Below are 22470 nucleotides of genomic sequence, written 5' to 3'. Positions count from 1 at the left end.
TCTGCAAGGAAGGGGAGCTGGTAAATCATCTAAAAGGAATGAAGCACTGGGGACTTTGAGAGCAGGAGGGACCCTGGGGTGCCCATTGTGAAGAGTTTCTTCTTGGCTCTACTCATTGACCAAATACTTTACTATAAACTCCACTTCTGGCCTTTGATTGTGGATCTGGTACCTTTTGTTGTCACCTCTTGGTCATTGTCCTCGGAAGTTTCTACTTCCTCCTTGTTGTCCCTGCCCTGATCCAGGAAGTTCCTGCTTCCACCCTGCTGTCCCATGAAATCACCATGGCTGCCATCTGCTGCCCCTGCCCCCTTGATATATTTCTGGGGGTCCTTTCAACTCTGGCTCCTCAGTGGCCATGGTGAGCTGCCAGCATCTCCAACCATGCCACTTCACCTGTGTTTCTGTGTCTGCTTCAGTGCAGACATCAAAACAAACTCTTGGTTTTCCTTTGAGGAAGACCATCCCCTTCATTTTGGCATCGATGCTCTTGCCTAGCTACTCCTCGAGTTCCTTCCAAGCATAGCTCAGTTGGACATCTCAACAAAGCACTGCAGTATCACGGTCTCAAAGGCTGCTGGGCAGTGGATCAGGGAGCACTGGTCGACCGATGTGGCCCCTGATCTGTGGAGATAGAGCAGCTGCCAAGGTCTCTACAGCTCCTTTCTCCTCAGTCAGCGTCTCAGCTGACCGCTTGAAATGGCCAACAGCAGTGGGGACACAGTGTCCAATAGTCTGATGGCATCTTTGCTGGAGGCTTTCATTATTTGTTTCAGAAGGAAGACCTATCCACTCAAATTTAGTGCTGGGTTTCCACTCCACCTGGGGTAACTGGTACTCTTCTTTGGTAAAAGCAGTTCAAACCCCTATCCTTCCAGCTCTGCCTCTTCTTCTTGAAAGATCAAAGACTCCACTTCCATTGGTGTACAGCTGTGAAAAACCAGGTCAACCTCGGGGATGTCTAACCCACTTGCAGCCAGTAAACCCACGAAATTGCCATTTCAGCACGTTTCAGGGTGATTTCCTTTTGCTTCTGCAGAATGTCCCCATGTAAGGACTGGGCATTCCTGCTTTATGCATGTTTTTTGTGACAGCTCCTGCCACTGTTCTTGGTTTCACAGAAGTTGAACATGTCCCCTTGATGACCACTGTAGCCTCGGAACACATCCCCACTCACCACTGTCCTCTCTGTCTCCTGTGCTCCACAGTTAAGGCTGCTTTCTGAGTCTTTTTCCAATCAGGTCCACCGGTTCATATGTTGGTTTTGTGTATTTCTTAGCAACATTAAATACTCAATGAGAGCAGATTACAGAGAAAAAGCAATGTTTGCGGGTTGCCTTCAGAATCGTTCTTGTATGCTATACATAAAATTTCTTCCACTTGATCTTCAAACCAATATCTAACATCTGGTCATCTTCATCTAGGACAACATGTTAAAGGTTGGTGAGATCTAGCTTGCCATTCCACAAGTGATCCTCAATACGAGCTGGGGTCCCAACCAGGATATCAATCCCACTCTGCACTTGTTCTTGTTGACCACCATAGGGAGTTTCACCATAAAAAACACTGATACTTTTATTGATGTCACTGAAGTCTTTGCTCATTTGATTTGCTAATTCTCTTGTAGGTGCAGCACTAGTATCTGATTGGCTTGGCCTCTCTTCCTCTCTTGAAGTCCACCTTTAAGTTACCCAGTCAAAGGGATGGCAAAGGAGAAGGTCTTCCTGCTTACTGTCCATGCCTGGGCAATGAAGTCTGTCTCACTGTATACATGATGGAATGTCTTGGCTTTTAGAAAAAACGGGTAGTTCACCCCTCAAGCTTTGAGCTTTGAGAAGCTTGACAGTCTCTTCGCGTATGGGAAAATTAGAGAGAATCCTTTCTTCTCCATGAGTATTTACTTTTCTATCTCATTACTATTTTCTTCCCCAGGAGCATCCCTGGAGTTGGAGTTTGGTTCGGAATGGGAGAGGACATTCTTGAGCCTGGGCTCTTCTCTCCCATGTCTCATTAACTTCTTTCCCTTTCTTCTCCTTGGGCTTGGGCATGTCTGCCTCTGCTTCAGAAACTTCCTGGTTTTTGTCTCTGTTTTATTTTTTTCCCATTGGCTGTTTTCTTCTCAAGGGACTCCTTTTCTTCTGGGATGTTTTGCTTTTACAAGCATTGTGGTCTTGAGGCTCATCCTCCTTCTTGGCCTTGTTGGATTTAGCAGAACACACATCAACTTCAGAAGGCCCTTTCTCTTTCACTGCTTTTGCTTTGGAGGAACAAGTCTTTTCCATTCCTTTCGTTGCTTCTTCTGTCTTCGATTTTGGCTTCTCCTTTCTACTTTTCCTCCTGCTTGCGTTGGCAGCATCTCCTTGCTCTCCTCAGCCCTGTCTTCTCCCTACTTGGATGCACTGGGGAGTTTCCTGGAATTTTTCAGTGTGAGCTATGCAGGTTTGACAGTCCTTCAACTGTGTGCAAAGGAGAGAGAGCGACACAGCAGCCTTCTACTTGTGATCCACTCTGCATCTCTCAATAATTTCTTCCCTTGGAAAGAGATGATGCTTACTTCCCCTGCAATTTCTGTTAGAATTTCTACTACTGTAAAAACACGCCATGACAAAGGTAATATATTACTGCCTTGTCATGTACAATATTTTCTTGTGGCTGGCTCAATGGTTGTGAGTTTCCGTCCAAATCATTATGGTGGGAAGTTAGGCAACTTCTAGACAGGCAGCGCAGTTGAGGCGCTGAGTGTTGTACATCATGCTCCAAAGGCAAACGGAAAACTCCTTCCAGGCAGATAGGAGGAGAATCTCCAAACACACGCATACAGTGACACACGTATTCCAACAAGCACACACCTCCAATAGTGCCCCTCCATTTGCCATGCAAGTACAAACAAACACACGCAGTTTCCAAGCTCTGTGCTCTGTGTCCTCCCAGCTCCTTTTTTGGTCAGCATTTGTCTTGATCAAACAATAAACTTTCTGAACGTAAAGTACTTCTTTCTATGGGCTCCTTAGCTTCCCAGAAATCGACCTTCTTGGTGACTGTGACAGGCGCTTAGGTGCAAACATTTGGGCAAGTATCTGTGTTTTTGAGATGTTTTTCTCTAAGGAACATAAGGTCCACCCTGCATGATTTTTGGAACATTTCCTTGGGGTTTATTTCCAGCTGCATCAAACTGGGAAAGCAACAAGATTCTCAAGCATCTGCTGCCTGGGATTCCTGACCATGAACACAGGGAAATCAGTTGCTTTTTCTGCTAATACCCTGCTTTTCCCACCTTGAGATACTATATCGTAATTATATCTGAGCCAGGACAAACCATTCCTTAAGTTATTCATTATTTAAGGCTTCATTATTTTCTCACAGAAGGAGAAATGGAAGTCACAGAATTCCCTATCAGCTCTAGAGTCATTCCATTAGTCATGTGTCTACTCTCCTTTCCAAGTCACATAAGTATTACCAATGCCTGCCACACTTTTCAGAGAAAGCAAGTCTTTCAGACCACAGACTCTTCCAGTGATTTTTGTCCCCTCCCCCATCTCCTTCAACTGAATCTAAGGTAAATCAGCTCCGGGTCCTGACTAGAGCCTCAGTGGTGGAGGTGACCTGTGAATCTACATCTCTAGGTGGATTCCCCTACCAGACACTGTGCTAACTGGGTGTGATGGTCTCTGCACCTGTGGTTGAGCATCTTACAAGTTCTGATCCTCTAAGTATGGATAAAAGCTGAACCACTGGGAACAAGAATTACACACAGCTAGTGTGGTTTCCTTCTTCTGCAATCAAATATTTCCTAGTGAGACATTACATATGGATCACAGTCATGATGCAGATGAAGACATAATGCTAGGCACACTGCAAAGCTGAAAACACTCAACCTGTCATCAACGAGCTCTATTAAATCACAGCCGTGAATGGAGTTCTAAGAAACGATGAACCCTTCTTCAGTGATGGGAGTCCTCAAATGCCCCTTAGTCCCCTATTAATCCCATGTGTGCCCTATCAGTCACAGCCCTTGGGGATGCAGGAGTCAGAAGATGTAGAAAACAGGGCTCCAGCTGAGTAAATGTACGTAATGGCACTGTGCCTCTGAAAGTGTCCTAAGGAAGCATCAAGAACAAAACTAGTCAACAGAGGTTGGTTTGTCCAGACTGAAGACCAGTCTCACTCTCCTTTTCATCCCCTCTGATCCTCCTCCTCTTCTTCAACCTCTCCCTCTCCCTCCCTTCCCTGTTTTGCTCCTCCTCTGCCTCCCCTTCCCTTTCCCCCTCCCTCCTCCTCTCCCTTTACCTTCATATCTCTCGATCAGGTCCAGTTTTTGTTACCCAACTAATCTCAGTCATGAAGTGTGAGTTGGAGAATCATTGACCTCTCAGGGTTTGGCATCAAAAACAGCCTTTCCCTCTCCCAGCAGCTGTCAAGTGCCAATGGTCTCTCACTTTGTAGTTGGATTTCCAGTCCTTATCCCCACTTCCTTGTTCATAAGATTCCCTCTGGTATGAGCTTGCTTACTCTCATGCATACGCTGACAATCACTGTGAGTTTGTATTTCAAACAACACCGCCATTTCTCAGACATTGACTAGTTAACTACCACTTTGGCTTTAAAGATCTTTCTAGTGCTTAACATTATTCAATTTCGCCTGCTCACTTGTCAGTGTGCTCTCTCTCTCTCTCTCTCTCTCTCTCTCTCTGTGTGTGTGTGTGTGTGTGTTTGTGTGTGTGTATATATTTCCCTTCACAAGACACAATCTCACTATCTCCCTCTCCTCTCCTCTCCTGTCCGTACTTACCCCATGCCATCTTCCCCAATAATAGTGGAAAATGATTGTTGTGGAAGCTATACTATGTCACCATGGCATTCACACCTTCTCATCTGCAAATTTTCATTATGGTGGTTGTTTGGTGTGGTATGAGGCTTCAGCTACTCTATCAACACTGGAATTTCAATGGACCTCTTCTCAGACATTTTGTTGTCATGGTGGTTATCTGTATCATAGACATTCTGGACTTTTAGATCTATAAAACTGGCCCTGCATGCACTCCAGAAGTTCACCAATAGCTAGATATTGGTGTCAATTAAAAGTCCTGGATTTGTGCCTGAGAAGTATCTTGTCAGGCTGATGGCTTTAGCACCCTTCAAGGAGACTGCTTAACTTGTAGTCCCTGAAAACATGGCCAGTGACACCCTACTCTTCAGGTGAAGCGCCAGTTCCTGTCTCTTGAGTATTGCAGCGAGTGAGGACATGGCCAGGTCTGTTACACATGAGCACAGGGCCAGCTCTCCTGCCTGCCACAGACATCATGATGAATAAGGGGAGAGGGGTTTCTCCATCATCCTCACCACTGCCTAGCAGACAAGAGACAGAACCCTTGGGGCCTTTTCATACACAGCCCATTTATCCAGGGCTAGATCTATTGTGCTGCCCAAGCAAGGTTAAGGACCTGAACTCCTGAGTGTTCTAGCAGGTGAATGACAGGGGCTGCTCTCCTGTTCTAGTCACACCAGAGTCAAGTGTCATGCATGCCATAGGTGGTGAGGTACAAGGGCAGAGGAGGGTGTCTTTTTCTTGTCCACACCACTGAATGGGCAACAGGTGGCAGTGCCAGGCAATGTTGGGCAGTGTCTGACATGCCTCATGGGAGTTTTACTGGAGAGCATGCTTATGTTGTCTCTTTTTTAGCATGAAAACCTCCAGAGCACGTCTGAAATACAGTGTCCTTGTTTTGGAGTCAGGTAGCCAACTAATGGTCCCAGTGCTTTGGAATCTGGTGACTAAGATAACCCAGGTGCACTGACCACTTTTCCTGTGTTGAGGAGCAGCTTTCTTGTGCAAGACAACTCACACCTGCACTGAACACAGCTGACTAAATATTTGCCCCTCTTTCAGGGCACTGGTAATTTTGGATTGCTCATACCACTCATGAAAAACAAAACCAGTATCTGTGTTTTCAGCCCCACTCTATAAATCTGACCTTTGTCCCTCCTCTATGGTGAGCTCTGGTTCCCAGTTATTATTATTTGGTTGCTGTCTTGTTTTAGACAAGAAAGTCAAGCTCAAAAATATACCTACACCTTTCTCCAGACCTATTTCCTTCTAAACTGGTTAGGTACCAACACTTACTAGGACCATGAGGCCCTCGACAGTGTTTGCCAAGCTCATGGTAGAATTCATGGGACCTAGTAGGAAACTTTGCTGTTGTTTGCTATTTCCTCAGATCTTGGAAAAGAATCTAAAAATGGTTAAAAGATGTGAGTTTAGAAGTAGTACCTGATTACTGGAGACTGCTCAAAAGGGTTTAAAATAACCATGACTATGTAAGAGAAATGCTACTAAAATTACGAGAGACCCTAGAGTGCAAGCCAGAGACACCAGGAGAGGAACAGGGATGAATGATGTCTGGTCCTATGTTAGTAAGATTACAGAGAAGGTCCATGTTCCATGCTGTATTGGCCTTTCTCTGGGGCAACAGAGGTGGAAGTACAAAGCTCAAATAATTAGGCAGTTATCCTGGACTAGCACCACATTCAATACGGTTAATTTCAATGCTGCCAGCCTGCTGCCTGACTCTACGCCAACAGAGTCTCTTTCAGAGAGCAGAGAAGTTGTGGTCATGACTCTCTCTCAATCTAGATGGAGGGACAATAGGATTTGACATGGTGATGCTCCAGTGGATGCAGACAAGATGTCTAGCCATGAACCAACGTGAGGACAAGGTACATTCTAGGTTCTTTCCTTGGTCGTATCTCTTATGGACATTGGAGCTCAGCTCATCCAGATGGACACTAGGAGTTCGGCTTCAGCTTGTAGTGGGTCCACAGGACCTCTGAGTGAATATCTCATTTGTGGTTGCAGGTGGAAGGACCCTTTTATTTGTACCTCATGGAACATAGGATCTGAAGAGGTAGAATGCTTCCTCCCCTAGGTATATGCACACTGGTACAAGACTGACATATCCTGTTTGTCAAGGAAAAGGTGTGTGTGCCTCTGCCTGTTTAGGAAGACAGTGCTTCTGGTAGCTTTTCCCAGGGTTCCTCTAACTTGTTAACTCTGCATAATTTGAATCAGGGGCTCAGTGGAATGGGCTCTACCTGCTAAGGCATCCATAGGGTCAGTAACCATATGAACTGCTTGGAGTCTGTCTTCTTTTGCTAGATTATTTGCAATACCTCTCCATCTGTCTGTGTATATAGAGAAGTACGAAGCCATGATTTGTTTTGTATTCTGGTCTTCACCCTTGCTTGGACCTTTAATCTAAAGCAACCATTCCAAGTGGTAACTCCATAGGGAGATCCAGGGGGCCATGAAAGTTGGACAAGGGATGGGACACAGATTAGTGGTGAGAATGTATTCTCAGAAAGCAAGAGGAAAACTCGTACCCCAAGACTGATTCTTAGCATAGTGCCTAGCTCCGGTTTAGCTTTCTGTCTGGATACAGGATGCTGTACAAGCAGGAACTTTGTGACTCTACTGAGGTAAGGCCCACCTGCCTTGTGGGGAGAAATTTTGCCTTCTTTTATGAATGCCTGACTGTCTGCTAGAGTCAATCAGACCGGGGTCTACCAGCAGATTTCCTGATTTGCTGCTTCATGGAAGGTTATGAGGGACACACTTGAAGCTCATGTTAATGGGATCAATGTTTGTTGATCTTAAAGGAAGGAACTGGAAGAAAAAGAGAGGCCTCCATATGCTTAGAGATACTGAATACATATCAGTCATCATCTCTGTGGGCTGGGGACTTTGATTCCCATGATACTATAAACTATTGTCAAGTCCAGGAGAACCTTGAGACTCGTGCGGTACGGACTCAACAGCCCTGGCCATTGCTTTTCTTTGTTTCATTTCTTTTATTTAGTAAGCATTCCATTCATTCACATTTCAAATGCTATCTCACTTCCAGGTTACCCCTCCACAACCCCTGTCCCACATCTGCCCTCACACCCCTCTGCCATGTCTATATGAAGGTGCTCGCCCACCCTCCCATCCTCTCCCACTTCTCCAGTTTCTCCCTATGCTGGGGAAATCAAACCTCTACAGGACCAAGGGGATATCCTCCCCTTGCTATCAGGAAAATATTTTCTTCGACAAATAGGTACTTGTGGCCATGGATCCCTCCCTGTACACTCCTTATTTGGTGGCCTAGATTCTGGGACCACTGGGTTGTTTGTTAGGCCAATGTTTTTCTTCCTATTGGGTTGCAATAACCTGTCCTTCTCTACTCCCTGTGACAGCTGCTCCACCAGGGTCCCTGAGTTCAGTCTGATGGTTAGCTCCAAGCATCCACATCTGCATTGCTCAATTGCTAACCAGGCCTCCCAAGAATCAGTCAAACCAGGTTCCTGTTGGCAAGTACTTCATGACAAAGACAACAGTTTCAGGTTTGGTGTCTGCACACAGTGTGGATTCCCAGGTAGGAAAGTTCCTTGAGGACCCTTCCTTCAGTCTCTGCTCCATTTTTTTGTCCTTGTTCTTCCTGTGGACAGGAACATTTCTGGGTAAAATACTTTGAGATGGGCAAGCTCAGCCCTCCATTGGGGACTGTGCCTATATACTGGAGGTGGTCTCTTCAGGATCTATCTCCCTGTTCTCTGCATATTTAGGCTAAAGCCATTCTCAGTGGTCCTAGGAGCCTCTCATTTCCTGGTCTGTGGACCCTCTGGTGGCCATCTCCAGTTCATCATGCCTATTACCTATTTTTATCCATTTCCTAAACCTCTCTTCCTCTTTACCATCTCCTCCACTATCTTATATTGCCCCTTTATTTCCTCCTCCTCCTGTCTCCCTCCCTGGTCCCCTTATTCCTCCACTTCCTGCAATAATCCTGTAACCTCCTCAATGCAGAACTGAAGCATCCACACACTGGTCTTCCTTCCTCCTTAGCTCCATATGGTCTGTGGGTTTTATCATGGGTATTGTGAGCTTTTTGGCTAATATCCTCTTTTCAGTGAGTACAAAGAGTGTGGGTTTTTTTGTGTGACTGGGTTACCTCACTCAGCATATTTTCTAGCTCCATCCATTTGCCTGAGAATTTTATGAAGTCATATTATTTAATAGCTGACTAGTATTCCACTGTGTAAATGAATCATTTTTTTTTTGCATCCATTTTTCTACTGAGGGACTTTTGGTTTGTTTCCAGCTTCTGGGTTTTATAAATAAGGGTGTTATCAACATAATGGAGCACGTATCCTTGCTGTATGTAGGGGAATTTTTGTGCATATGCCCAGTATTGATAAACTTTGTTTCTGAGTCTTTATTTTCTCTCTTTCCAATAATCCCCTCTCCCCACCTAGAAGACTACTGGACGTTTTGCCAGACAGACCCACATACTCTGCTCTCCTTTTTAGGGGTAGTTAGGTTTTATTGTCTTTTCACTCTCATCACAGACACAGATGTCCCAATTTCAAGTTTATTTCCTGTCCCAGTCCAGGAGGATTTGGATCTTTCTTGCATGAACTCTGTTCTCTCCTCCATTAACCATGTCCTGTTTCTTCAGCCAGCTGAGAAGATGCCAGAGCCACTACATGTACCCTAGCCTTAGCAGACAGGCCTTGCCATGCTTTCAGAGTCCTCTGCCTATCACAAAGTCACTTGCTGTTGTTGTTGTTGTTGTTGTTGTTGTTGCTGCTGTTGTTGTTGTAGTTGTTGTTGTTGTTGTTGAGAAATATCCCTAGCTCACCTGTTGTTGTCCTCCCTCAGTCACCTTCTCTTCACTGCGACCGAAATGGCAGGAGGAAAGTAAACACTCTGCTGAGCCATCTGTGTCTGTCCACCAAGTTTACCCTTCTATTCCTAATGGGTGAGGTCTGCAGTTGCCATTCTTTACTGTTGTGTCTCTCCGTTCTCAGTTCTAACAAGGCTACATAAAGTACACTGGGGTGGAGTAGGTAAGGCAGTAACCTGAGATGTGGAGCTGAGATACTGTGGCCTCAGCTCATGCTCCATAAAGGATGCAGCCACTTGGCCCCATGGAGAACAGGAGCACTAGATGTTGCCTTGTCCAGCAACCCCTCAAGCCTATTTCTGCTGGAGTAAGGGAGGCCCCAGCCTGCCTATGGGGGATGTGGTTCAAAATGAACATCTTTTATATTATGGTTCCATAAAGAGTCGGTTCATATATTCAAATGTTTGGAAATGAGTGGTCAGAATTGTCAGCTCAAGTTACTCAATACATTTTGAGTCCCTTAAACTTAGGCAAGGAAAATCAGACCTGTATATTCCCTGAGGTCTTCAGGGGTCCCAGTGTCTGTCTAATGGAAAACATTCTACAGGAACATGGAAGGATTTCTAGAGAAGGTATGTATATTAGGAGGGTTAATTTAGGAATATCTGAATACAGAGGGCACTTAACTACTAAAATTGGGAGTAAGTCTTCTACTATGTAGCAGTTCTCTCCGCAGGTATTTTCCCATCTCCTTGGTTGATGCCTCCATTAGTGAGACAAACTTAGCGACAATCCAAGTGTCAACTCTAGACATTTGTGAGAAGAGCTGCGGAACATCCAAAATTGACACCAACTGCCATCTCATCTGTACATTGGCATTTCTCTCCAAATGCCTTTTTATTGTACAGTGAGCATCTCTTTCCAACTGCCTACCTCCATGTACATATGAAATCTGTTTTCAACTGCCTTTCTTTTTTGTAAATAGACTGTCTATCTCCAATTACGTTCCTGTCCAAATAGAGGGCATCCCTCACAAACTGCCTTTCTCCCAGAATGTAGAATACCTCTGGGCAAGTGCTTCCCTGACTTCCTCTAAAATTCTTAACTGGAAGAAAAATACTCTTGGGGCCCAGAACCAATATCTCAAAATTGACATCTCTCAAAACCATTCAGATGAAGTGTGAGAACAGTAGAAGATAGGAAAATTCAGTATAATTATATCAGGGTAGAATTATCCCCAGTTTCTTATAAAGTTAGGTAAGGGTATGTCAGGTAGTGTCTTGGAGATATTTGTGTAGATATGGGAGTATCTGATGGAATCTAAGTTATGTCGAGTTCTGAGCGACCCTGTCTGACAAACGAGCAAAGTTCAATGATGAGAACATACATAATTGAAAAATTAATAGATCAGGAAGAAGGTGGGGATGCAAGCCTTAAATTGTGTAAAGTACTGTCAGGAACCATCCAAGAAACCTAGCCTTAGGGCCAGCACCACAGGAAAAAAAACAACTCAGGAATCATTACATGATACTTTTCCCAAATGACCAGCATGCATTTGAGACCATGAATCCAGCCTGCAACACAAAACCACAGGCCTTAGTGATCATAAAACTGTAGAGGTCATGAAATATCTCATTGGAAGGATCCAGCCACAAATACCAACAGTGGAAACACTATACCATTCTAATATCAAGAGCTTCTAATAGGTTCTAGGAACATCAGAGAAGATCCATCTACTTTCTGAGAATGCTCCAGAAGGAAACGTCTTTGACCAAATAGTGGAGGGGGGCATGTTGCAGAAGGAAGATCATAGAAAATACTTGGTCACTTATGGGCATCAATAAAGTACTGCCACAAAAATTGAACTTGTCCATCCAGGCATAAAATTCGAGAATACCCAAAAAGATGCAGTGGATTATGTAAAATCATAGACGTCACCAGCCCATCACCGCAGACACTGCCCCTCACTGAAATGGCAGCATAGGACCAAGGATTTTATGCTCCAGAACTGATACTACGGGAACCACAGGATGGCAAGGAGGCAGAAGGGTAGAGTGTGGACATGCTACTCCATTATATCACCACAGGGTCCCCTTTCTTCAGTGGAAGGACCACGAAAGAGATCAGAAATAGATTGTCACAGAGACCTATGACATTGCAACTCACTTCTGGCAACCAGAAACCTAATCCACCAAATCCTTACAGTTTACCCAGAAATAAGGCCCTCCATTGAGAACATTGAGACATTTTTGTGTAATGAGAGGAAATGTGAAGTACTTAGCTCGACTGTCACCTATCCAGATTCTCAAACTGTAGACATGCTCTGAGGTATGGAATTTTATAGTTGCAAGAAATTAAATCCTTGAACAAGTAAAACTACAGCAAAATGATGGGGGACATATTTAAATTTAAAAGAACAGGAACAGAGGGCACTTGAGCATGGGTCTAAGACTTTTGTCATTACTGGGCTTACATGCCCTATGCCACCCAAATCATGAGCACATCCCTTTATTCTCTTCCTCCACCAAAGAGAAAGGGGAGGAACCCCAACTTTGGCCTCATCCATATCCAGCCCTAGGAGAGCATTGGCCTGCTGCCCTGACACAATAAGGCCAGTAGTGGCAAGAAGTGCTTCCATGCCTGCCACTACATTACAGTGTCCCAAGAGAAGGAACACAGAGACTGCCATTCTGGAGATTTGTCTACCCACTGAGTCCACATCAGCATACCAGAAGAGCAAATGCCCCTGCGATCTAAGGAATTCTTAGACAAGGAGCTCTAAGTAAACCCTCAGAGGATTGAGTGCTTCAAGGGACTAGACAAGAGTATCAGGGTTTTCCTGTCAAGAATCTGTTGTGTTAAGGAGTCTCTGAAGATGAAAGCCTACTATATAACTTTCAAAATATGGGTCCTATGAAAGAAGCAGGACCCGAACCCCATGAGTTTCTAGGCAAGTACGGGATGGTGCATCACTTCTTGACCTTCTTCACTATACCATGCTACACCAATTAGCCTCTTCTAGGACCTAGTAATGCCAAAGTGTGTCCATGTAGATACTGAGTGTGCTCCAGCAGGGGACATTCTGACCTAAAAATGGAGAAGGACCCAAGCAGGAAAAAGAGGCAAAGAAATATTTCTGCAAATAGTTGAAGCCATTACGTACTGCCAGAACCTTGACATCCAGATATAAAGCACCAGATTGTCCTCAGAGATTCAGAGCTTGATTCGAAATAAAACAGGCATGTCCTGAACCTCGTTGCAGACTGCACATCTTACTGAAAAGGCAGCACGGGACCAAGGCATTTTATGCTTCAGAGTTCACATTAGGTGAGACATGTAATGGCAAGGAGGCAGATGGGTAAAGTCTAAGCGTGCTCCTTTATTTTATCACCACAGGGACCCATCCCTTTGCTGGAGTCACCATGAAAGAGATGGAGAAGACGATTGTCACAGGAGTCTATAACATTAAACCTCACTTCTACTGGCAACTTGAAATCTGAATCACCAGATCCTCACAGTTTGGAAAAAGATGAGGCCCTCCATTCAAAGCATTAAGAAAGATTCTTGTGTAATTAAATGAAATGTGAAGTAAGTATCTCGACTGTGATCTATCCAGAATCTCACATTGTACACATGCACTGAGGCATGGAGTTTTCTATTTCCATGAAATTGGTATCCTTGAAAAAATAAAACTATACCAAAGATGGGGACAAATTCAAATATACAAGAACAGGTACAGGAGGTACTTGATCATGGATCTAATACTTCTATCATGACTGGGGATCCATGCCCTATGCCACACCTATCATGAGCACATCTTTTTATTCTCTTCTTCCAGCAAAGAGTGACCCCAAATTTGGCCTCTTCCATAACCAGCCCTTGGAGAACATGGGCCTGCTTCCCTGACACATTGAGGCCACAGTGTGGGAAGAAGTGCTTCCATGCCTGCCATTGCTTTACATTGTCCCAAGATGAGCAGAGATACTGCCTGTGCCCTTCATGCACAACAGAGGTCTGCCCCATGTGTCTGCACACCAGAGGAGGAAGTGCCCCTGCCATCTAAAGAATACTTGCACAAAGAACCCTTATTAACACCTACAGAATGGGGTGATTCAAGGGACTGGGCAAGAAAAGGAGGGATTTCCTGTCAAGGATCTGTTACATCAAGGAATCTCTGAGACCAAACCCTGCTATATAACTTTCAAGAATATGGGTCCTGTGAAAGAGGCAGGATACAGAACCCCATGAATGGGTAAGAAAGTATGGGAGTGAGCACCGCATTGTTCACATTCTTCCCTATACCATCGTAACAGCATTAGCCTCTTCTAGGGCCTACTAACATCAAAGGGGTCCATGAAGATACTGAGTGTGCCCCAGCAGGGGACTCCTTGACCTAATAATGGAGAAGGGTCCAACCAGGAAAAAGAGGCAAAGAAAATATTTTCAGCAATTGTGGCAGCCATAAAGTAGTACCATGCCCTTGACCTTCTCCATTCAGATATAAAATGCAAGAATATCTGAAAAGATGGAGATGATAATGTGAAATTTATAGCATCTCACCTGACCATCAAGGCAGACCCCGCCCCTTACTGAAGTTGCAGCATGAGACCTAGGATTTCATGCCTCAGAGCTCACATTAGGTGAACCAGGAGGCACATGTGGCGAGTCTGTGCAGGTTACTTTATTTTATCACCACAGGGTCCCACCACTTCAGAGCAAGCAGCATGAAAGGAATGGAGAAATAGATTGTCACAGCGACCTATGACATTGCAACTCACTTCTGTTAACCAATGAAAACTTAATTCTGCAGACCCACAGCGTTTCTGTAAAAGAAGCCCTCCATTCAAAATATTGACATTTTTGGGTAAAAGAAATGTGAGTAATTATCTCGACTGTGACCTATCCAGATTCTCACATTATAGCCAGGTTCTGAGGATGGAATTCTATATTTTCAAGGCATTGCATTCCATAAAAAAGAAAAATTTAGCAAAATGATGTGGACAAATAAAAATTCACAAGAAAAGGGACAGAAGACATTTGAGCGTGGATCTAAGACTTCCGTCAGCCCTGAGATCCGTGACCTATGCCACACCTATCATGAATACACCCCTTTATTCTCTTCTTCCACCAAAGAGACTGGAGAGTGACCCCAACTTTGGCCTCCTCCATATCCAGCCCTAGGATAGCATAGGACTTCTGCCCTGACACTGTCAGGCCAAAAGGGGGCAATAAGTGCTTCCATGCCTGACCTTGCTTTGCATTGTCTCAAGAAGAAGAGCAGAGATACAGCCTATGCCCTCCATTCTCAAGATGTGTCTGCACCTTGTGTCTGCATCAGCACACCAGAAATGACAATGTCCCTGCCATCTAAGGAATCCTTGCACAAGGAACCCTCATGAACCATTCAGCGAATTTGGTGCTTCAAGGACTGGGCAAGATATCGGTGATTTCCTGTTCCTCTCTGAAGGAGTCTCTGAGGACAAAACCCTACTACATATGTCTCAAGAATATGGGTCCTCTGACAAGGCAGGACAAAGAACCCATGAGTTTCTAGGCAAGTACGAGATGGTGCATCACTTCCTTGACCTTCTTCACTATACCATGCTATAATCATTAGCCTCTTCTAGGACCTACTAATGACAAAGGGGGTCCATGTAAATACTGAGTGTGCTCCAGCAGGGGACTTCTTGAACCAATAATGGAGGAGGCCCCAAGCAGGAAGAAGGGGCAAAAATATTTGTGCAAATAGTGACAGCCATAAATTACTGACATAGCCTTGACTTGGTCTGTGCAGACATAAACACCAGAATATCCTCAGCAAGTCAGAGGTTGATGAGAAATAGACAGAGATGACCTGAACCTCAATGCAGACTTTGCATCTTCCTGAAAAGGCAGCATGGGTCCAAGGGAATTATGCTCTAGACCTCACACTAGATGAGCCATTTGATGGCAAAAAAGGCAGATGCGGACAGTTTGGGCATGCTCTTATATTACCTGACCACATGTTCACAGGCACTGAGAGTAAACACCATGGAAGAGACAAATATTGTCACAGGGACCTATGACATTGCAACTCACTTCTCCTGGCAAATTGAAGTCTAAATCCTCAGATACAATTTCCCCAAAGTTGAGTTCCTCCATAGAAAACATTGAGGGACATTCATGGGTAATGAATGTGAAGTTAATATGTAAACTGTGACTTCTCCAGATTCTAACATTTTGGAAAGACTTTGAATCATGGAGTTTTATGTCAAGTAACTGGAATCCCCAGAAAAGTAAATGGAAAAGATGGGGCCCTAACTACTCTAGAAGAACAGACACAAGATGTGAGCATGGATCTAAGACTTCATCCAAGCCTGTGGATCCAGGTGCTCCACCACCCCGACTCCTGCACACCCCTTCATATCTTGTATTCCACCCAACGGAGGGGCCTGTGAGCCCAACAGTGTCCTCCTCCTTTACCAGCCCTCAGGAGAGCATGGACCTGCTGCCCTGACTCTGTCAGGACACAGGAGGGCAAGAAGAGCTCCCATGCTTTCCATTGCTCTACACTGTCCCAAGAGGAGGAGCAGATACTGCCTGTGCCCTGTATTCTGTAGATGGGTCTGCCCCTGTGAACACATGAGCACATCAGAACAGGAAATTCCACTGTTGCCTAAGGAAGACTTGGACAAGGAAACCTTCATCACCCTCTCAGAAAATTGGGTGTCTCATCAGAATGGGCATAAGAGAGAGCTTCCCTGTTGTTTCCTGTTTCCTTTCTGTTATTTCAAAAGTCTCTGAAGAAAAGCCACAACCCCCCACCCACCCATATCTTCCAAGAACCTAGGTCCTCTAAAACAGGCAGGAAGCATTAAGAAATGAAATGGTATGCTTGTATGGCAGTGTTCATCACAACATTGACCTTGTACATTACACCATCCTATTACAATTAATCTATACCAGGTCCTCGTTACATCAAAGCCTTTCCACCTAGATACTCAGTATGTTGCTGTAGGAAACTTCTTTGACCTCAGAATAGAGGAGGGCCTGCTGCAAGTGGAGGAGTCAAAGAAAACTATTTTCGCAGAGAGTGCCGGACATAAAGTATCGCCACTATCTTGACATTGTTTATTGAGACATTAAACATCAATACATTTTGCAAATTGCAGACTGACATATGAAGCTAATAGAGCATGATAACTAGGATCTAAATGAAATATTCTTATCAATATTCCTGTATCTTTTTTCTTTAAAGCATTATATGTGCACCAAGGTGGCATTGCCTGAGAAGACGTAAACAAATACCTGTGTAACCCAGATGTGGAATTAGCAAAGACCACAGAATTAGTCTACCTGAGTCTATCTTATTCAACATTGACTTCACAGGTGCTCCATGCTCAGGAGAGCGTGTGGGGTCACTTAGAAGAAAGGGTTACTTGGGCAGTTGTTCTCTATTTGCTTCAGCCAGCACTGGCTTCAGCTTGGATAAGCTGCATTTCTGAAGCCTCTGATAGCAGGATCACCGCTCATGCTTGTCATGGTTGAGATTTATAAGTACTCCAAGTGTCCAGGACAGTGGATCGCCCTTCCCTTCAATAACATGCCTTTAGCATTCACAAATATATATTAATGACTCGACAGCAAAGGGCACTAAAATATCCACTGGCTTTGACTTTTGAACAAGTAAATTTCAGTGCATTGGATCCACTAAAGCAATAGCTACTAAGGTCTGCATGTTCCTTACATTCGCTGCAAAAAGACACCAGGACCCAGGCAGCAAATGTATAAAGTGAATGTGTGCTTTAAACTCATTTACAAGTTGAGTATCTACTGGGATCATCAAAACCATTGTGAACAGAACAGCTGAGAGCTCACTTGGACCACAAGTGGGAGGCAGAGAGGGAATCAATTCGAATGGCCTGGGCTTTTGATACCTGTAAACCCAGCCCCAGTGACACTGCTCTTCCCCAGACTATACTGCCTAATTCTTCCTAAACTGTTGTCCCAACTAGGAATTGTATTGAAGCACGTGACCCTAGGGGGACCAACCTAATTCAATCTCCTACATAGGTGCTGATCTTTGTCACTAGGAAGAAAAAGGCTGTGAAGGCAACAGTCAAGACAGGCACTGTGCTGAGGTATTGAGAGGGACACTCTCCACCTCTCCAGGTCCTGTTCTCATGGATCATTCATGAGGGAAGTATAAGTGAAAAAAAAGGAAAACACCGTGTGGTTATGTTTGTGCTTTGGACTGGGGTTTGGTTCCTATAGTCCAGGGAGATGTGGTTTTTTTCCCCTGTAAAACGAAATGACTCTTATGTACCTATCTTGTCTCAATTTCACCTCCATATGGTGGGATTTTTCCTGTATATCTCAGCAGAGGTCAAGGAAAATTCTCAACCTCAATTAATGGCCAATCTCTTCAGAAAGAAGAACCTGGGCATTCAGTACATGCTGCTTTCCTGTATAGCTGTGAAGGCTTGACTCTGTAAATTATCCTACCATGGCCTTGCAGGGACCTGAAAAGCATATAGTGGCAAGGAAGGCACAGAGAAGCTTCTTACTACATTGTTTTGATATTGATGTTCTCCAGCATCTGAATTCAACTTTCAAGGGTTGTGCCATGAGAACATCTGTTTTCTTAAAGAAAAGTAACTGAATATTAATCCTGGCAGAAGAACCTTGCTAACTGTGTGAAGAAAGGGAACAGAAACTATCTGAAGAGACCGCAGTGGCATTCAATACTACCCCCAACCCCCAAACAAAGCCCAAACCAGCTGCTTATGCAGACAGCAGCATCAAGTGTTTGACTTTGTTCTTCTCAAAGGCTAGAGCCGTAACTTGTGAACCTGAACCCTTTTGGTCCCCAGACCTTGTCCTGAGGGAGTCATGCAATGGTAATGTTGAGTGCAGTCTGGGCAGGAAGCTGTCTGGGATAAGAGAACAGGGCACATCCTCTGTATAGGGAACACACAGGGTGAGCTGCAGGACAACATCCTAACAGGAACCCACAAAGTTCCATGTCCCTTACCTTGCCAGATAAACCCCCTCATGTACCAATTTTTGACCAGTTGCCCCAGAGAGGCCTCTGCTAGAAGATATTGAGAAACCAAAGATGAGTGAGGAAAAGTCACAGACTATTCCAAGTGAGAACTATGCAGGCCAAATCACCTCAGCCCTCCATGTGCTGTGACTTCTATTACACACATATCATATGTGCAGAAGTGACAGTATGAGAAAATAATGAAGACATACTTAATACTACTGGATCATGCCATAAATGTGGGCTTGGCTGAAGGCCTTCACAAAGACTTGGTCCATGGCCATATATTTTTCTATCCTCAAAATTTCTTTTCCTTCAATTTTTCCCAATAATTTAAGAAGCACTGATTCTGTTCATGCCTGTTCAGGCTGCTGTGTTTAGAACCACACCTATCTGAAGAAATGTCATGGGGAAAACTGTCTCCATGCTTAACATTTTCTTCTGCTGTCCCATGAATGAGAGCCCCAGATACAGTGAGGCTTCCCAGTGTCACTCTGTGGCTGTCCTTTATGCGAGCTGCAGCAAAGTTCAGGAGCAGATCCCTTGCCATTTTGGTAATAAGGTGCTTGCAATCTGTTTGCAAACTGCAGAGGATAGAATGAAGGCAGGACTCTCAGGGTTGTTTTACCTCTTGCAGTTCAAAAGAGTTCCATCTTGATTCTTCCAAAGATTGAAATGGCAAACCGTTTCACACCTAGGAATTGTGTTTAGAGACAGGCCTCCTGTCTGTAGCTTGTGAGTTTAGCATGCACTGAAGTGCTGATAGAATGAAGCCCCCGTCATATGAAAAGCAAGAGAAGGACAGCCTCTGTAGTTCAGGGATGGATGTCCCTGGGCATCGGCTCATGTGTCACCTGATGAGTACTAATTGCAAATGCATTTTCCTCTGGTCCAAGGAGAAAACCTGAGGATGTAAGCCCAGGACACATAAAAGGAAAAAGAGGCCTGAACAAACCCCATCCACACTCAGAAGCAAGCAGTCCTTTAGAGAAAAAAAAAAAAAGAATGCTTGAGTCTACAAAACTAGCCTACCACAGACAAAGTGATTTCTATTGTGGACATAAGTCAGACTCTGGAGAGGGAAAAGTACATATTCTCTATGAAATGCCAATATTCCCAGGCTTATATCCTAGGCATATCACTCGTCATAACTGATTAAGATAGCATTTCAAATTACATCCATTTCATGCTGGAGTATGAAGCAGTCTACTGGACGCAGTGGACAATATGAAACAGAGATTTGTCTGGAAACAATGTGTAGTCTTTAAAAAAGAATTGCGAAGATGCAATGGGAGGAATAATTGATTCAGGAGATCAAAGGTGGCAGCAGGCTGCTGAAAGAGGAGACACAGAAATCTCATTTGTTGTGTGACCTCTACCCAGATACTGATTTGAACCTGCACTCCTTAGAATGTACATTGCTCTTCAAAAATGCTTGCTTTTCCTCCTGTGGAATTCGTAGGGCAATGTCACTGAACTCGTTATGGTGGACTATTAACATAAAAGTCAGAGAATGTCTCTGAGTATCTGTATTTATACTCAAACCCAGAAGTTGAAGTGCCCAGCTCAGTCCTAAACACTCACTGACTCTAAGTAATCCCTCCTCCCTCTTGTCCTATAAGTGCTAAGAGACAGCATTTCGGGGCAGGCTTCCTCCCTTTATTTTCAGTGTAACCCTGTACTTCTTCCTGAGTGTCCCTATGTCATCCTCTATGAGGGCTAAACCTGGACCCATGTCAAAGGATTCTCAGGGACTAATATGACTACTCTTGGGCACACCCTGAATATAGTGGGATCTTTGACCTTGGTATCTTCCTAGGTGTCCACAAGGAGGCCGTCCTCTTCTGCCCTTGCAATACAGCTTGAGTCTCCTCATGTCTAGAGAGGGCAATCTGCAAGAAATTCTTGGCTGCTTTCCTGAGGCGTCCCAGCTATTCCAAGCTCTCAAGTTCTCAGTAATATGTGAAGACTCACTTAGCTATTCTTCCAGGGTCTTTGTATAGCGCAATAGGACCTTAGTGAATATAATGATGTCTATGGCTCACTTAAACAGGATCATCTGGATTTTGGAGTTGATTAGGAGAAACAATGCACAACTGTAGAATAGGGATCCCAACAAAAGAAACAAACCCATGACCACCCAAGTGCAGAAGAAGTAAATATACTGCATGTCAGTTGGGTGCTCTGGGAGGCAGCAGGCTGCCATCGTTTCTGTGACTGCCATGACACACAGAATTGAGGTCAAAGAACTAAATCCAAAAGAATCCTGCTATTGTAGGCTGGAAGCACAAACTGTGTTATTTGGAAAACTGGTTCGTGGGTAGGGGACACTAGGGACATTGTAGGCACATTTTACTTCAGTGAAGAGGGAAGGACAAAGGTGTGAGAGAAACAGGAAGAGAATGACTAACTGAATGAATGAATGAATGAATGAATGAATGAATGAATTTTTGCTGTGGGACATATGATGAACTGGAGGTCTGACCCTAAGTCAGTGCTCTCTCATTCCTTCAGTGGCATTGCCATATCCCTTTATAGAAAGTACTTTTGGAAAGTTATAGGAGAAGTCCCAGAGGATGTTTAAAGTCTTTCTCTCTCTCTTCTTCCAAATGGGAAGCATCCTGCCTTGATGATTAATTGTTCTCCTGACGGAGAAACCTATCATGGAACTCATGATGAGAAACCTATTTCTCTTTAGATGTAACAGATCCTCACCACATTCTTTGGAAGCAAAAGCCCATTAGGAAAACCCACCTTCCTCTCATTCCTTGAGATACTCCTCCCTGCCTCTATAGGCCCAGCAGACTTAGGATACCACCAGCATCACAGCCCCCAGAAGGTTTCACACATTTTTGGGGTCTGGTTGTAAGCCTCTGCCTCCAGGAAGGGTGGATTTTTATGACCCATGCATGGTACAGGAAAAAGGCAGTTCTGGATACTTGGAGAGGGCCAAATAAGACAGAATTTTAGTTTTATTAAGGACTACCAAGACGCCAGCATCAAATTCATATTCACAGAACAGACATCCTAAATGTCTTCCTTGTACCTGGAGGTATGTTGATCCTGCTGTCCTGAGGACTGTGCTATCTTTTCCTAACCCTCTGAGGTCAGTGTAATTGTCCTAGGTCTGTGCTTGCATATGGCCTCCCATACAGCAGAGTGTGTTCGCTGTTGGATTCAGCTAGGTCAGTCCTCCCTTGGACAGAGGTATCACATTCTCAGAGCCATGGAGCTATGCAGCAACTAAAACTATGGTCACTATAAATGTCTCACTCACACCTGTAATTCTGGACGATAGGACAGTACACCTATTCTAGTGTTCTTTCACTAGACCTTACAGCAGTACTTTCTAGTGTCTGATGCCAAAGGCCTGATGTTGTTTCCCCTGTGTGTTGTCTGTGACTGGCGTGTTGACACCTGGCATAGAGGCCACCTTCTGTCCAGGCTCCTAGTGAAATTTCATTCTTTGGTACACTCAGTTTCCATCATCTAAATCATAGGAGACAGGAATGTCTCCAGAGTCCTGTTTCAGTTTTGTTGACGGCCTTCTAGAAAGGTCAAGTGCACTCCTAGATCTGCCTCCTCAGGACACCTTCATATTCCTTCCCAAGTTATTCTCAGTGACTGTTATCCAGTGCAGGACCTTCATCATGGGCCAGGTCAACTGCAGCCTCAGTCCTTCCTGCCTCTTCACTGTTCAACTGTGGAGGCCAATAGGCTGGGGCCTGCACACAGAATATGGAGCCATTAGGATTTAACTCCAAAAAGAATCCAAACATGGTTGAT

The 22470-nt window shown here is 44.4% G+C and overlaps 1 pseudogene; it reads right to left on the bottom strand.

Moving 5' to 3' along the window:
* Nucleotides 1-108: 108 nt before the first annotated feature.
* LOC148004502 (nucleolar RNA helicase 2 pseudogene) lies at nt 109-6172 on the bottom strand (annotated as a pseudogene).
* Between the last annotated feature and the right edge of the window lie 16298 nt (nt 6173-22470).

Source organism: Rattus norvegicus, chromosome 7, assembly GCF_021556685.1.
Source record: "Rattus norvegicus strain SHRSP/BbbUtx chromosome 7, alternate assembly SHRSP_T2T, whole genome shotgun sequence".
Classification (NCBI taxonomy): Eukaryota; Metazoa; Chordata; class Mammalia; order Rodentia; family Muridae; genus Rattus; species Rattus norvegicus.
The sequence above is the reverse complement of the archived record's forward strand: the minus strand, read 5'-3'. Positions and strand labels throughout refer to the sequence as shown.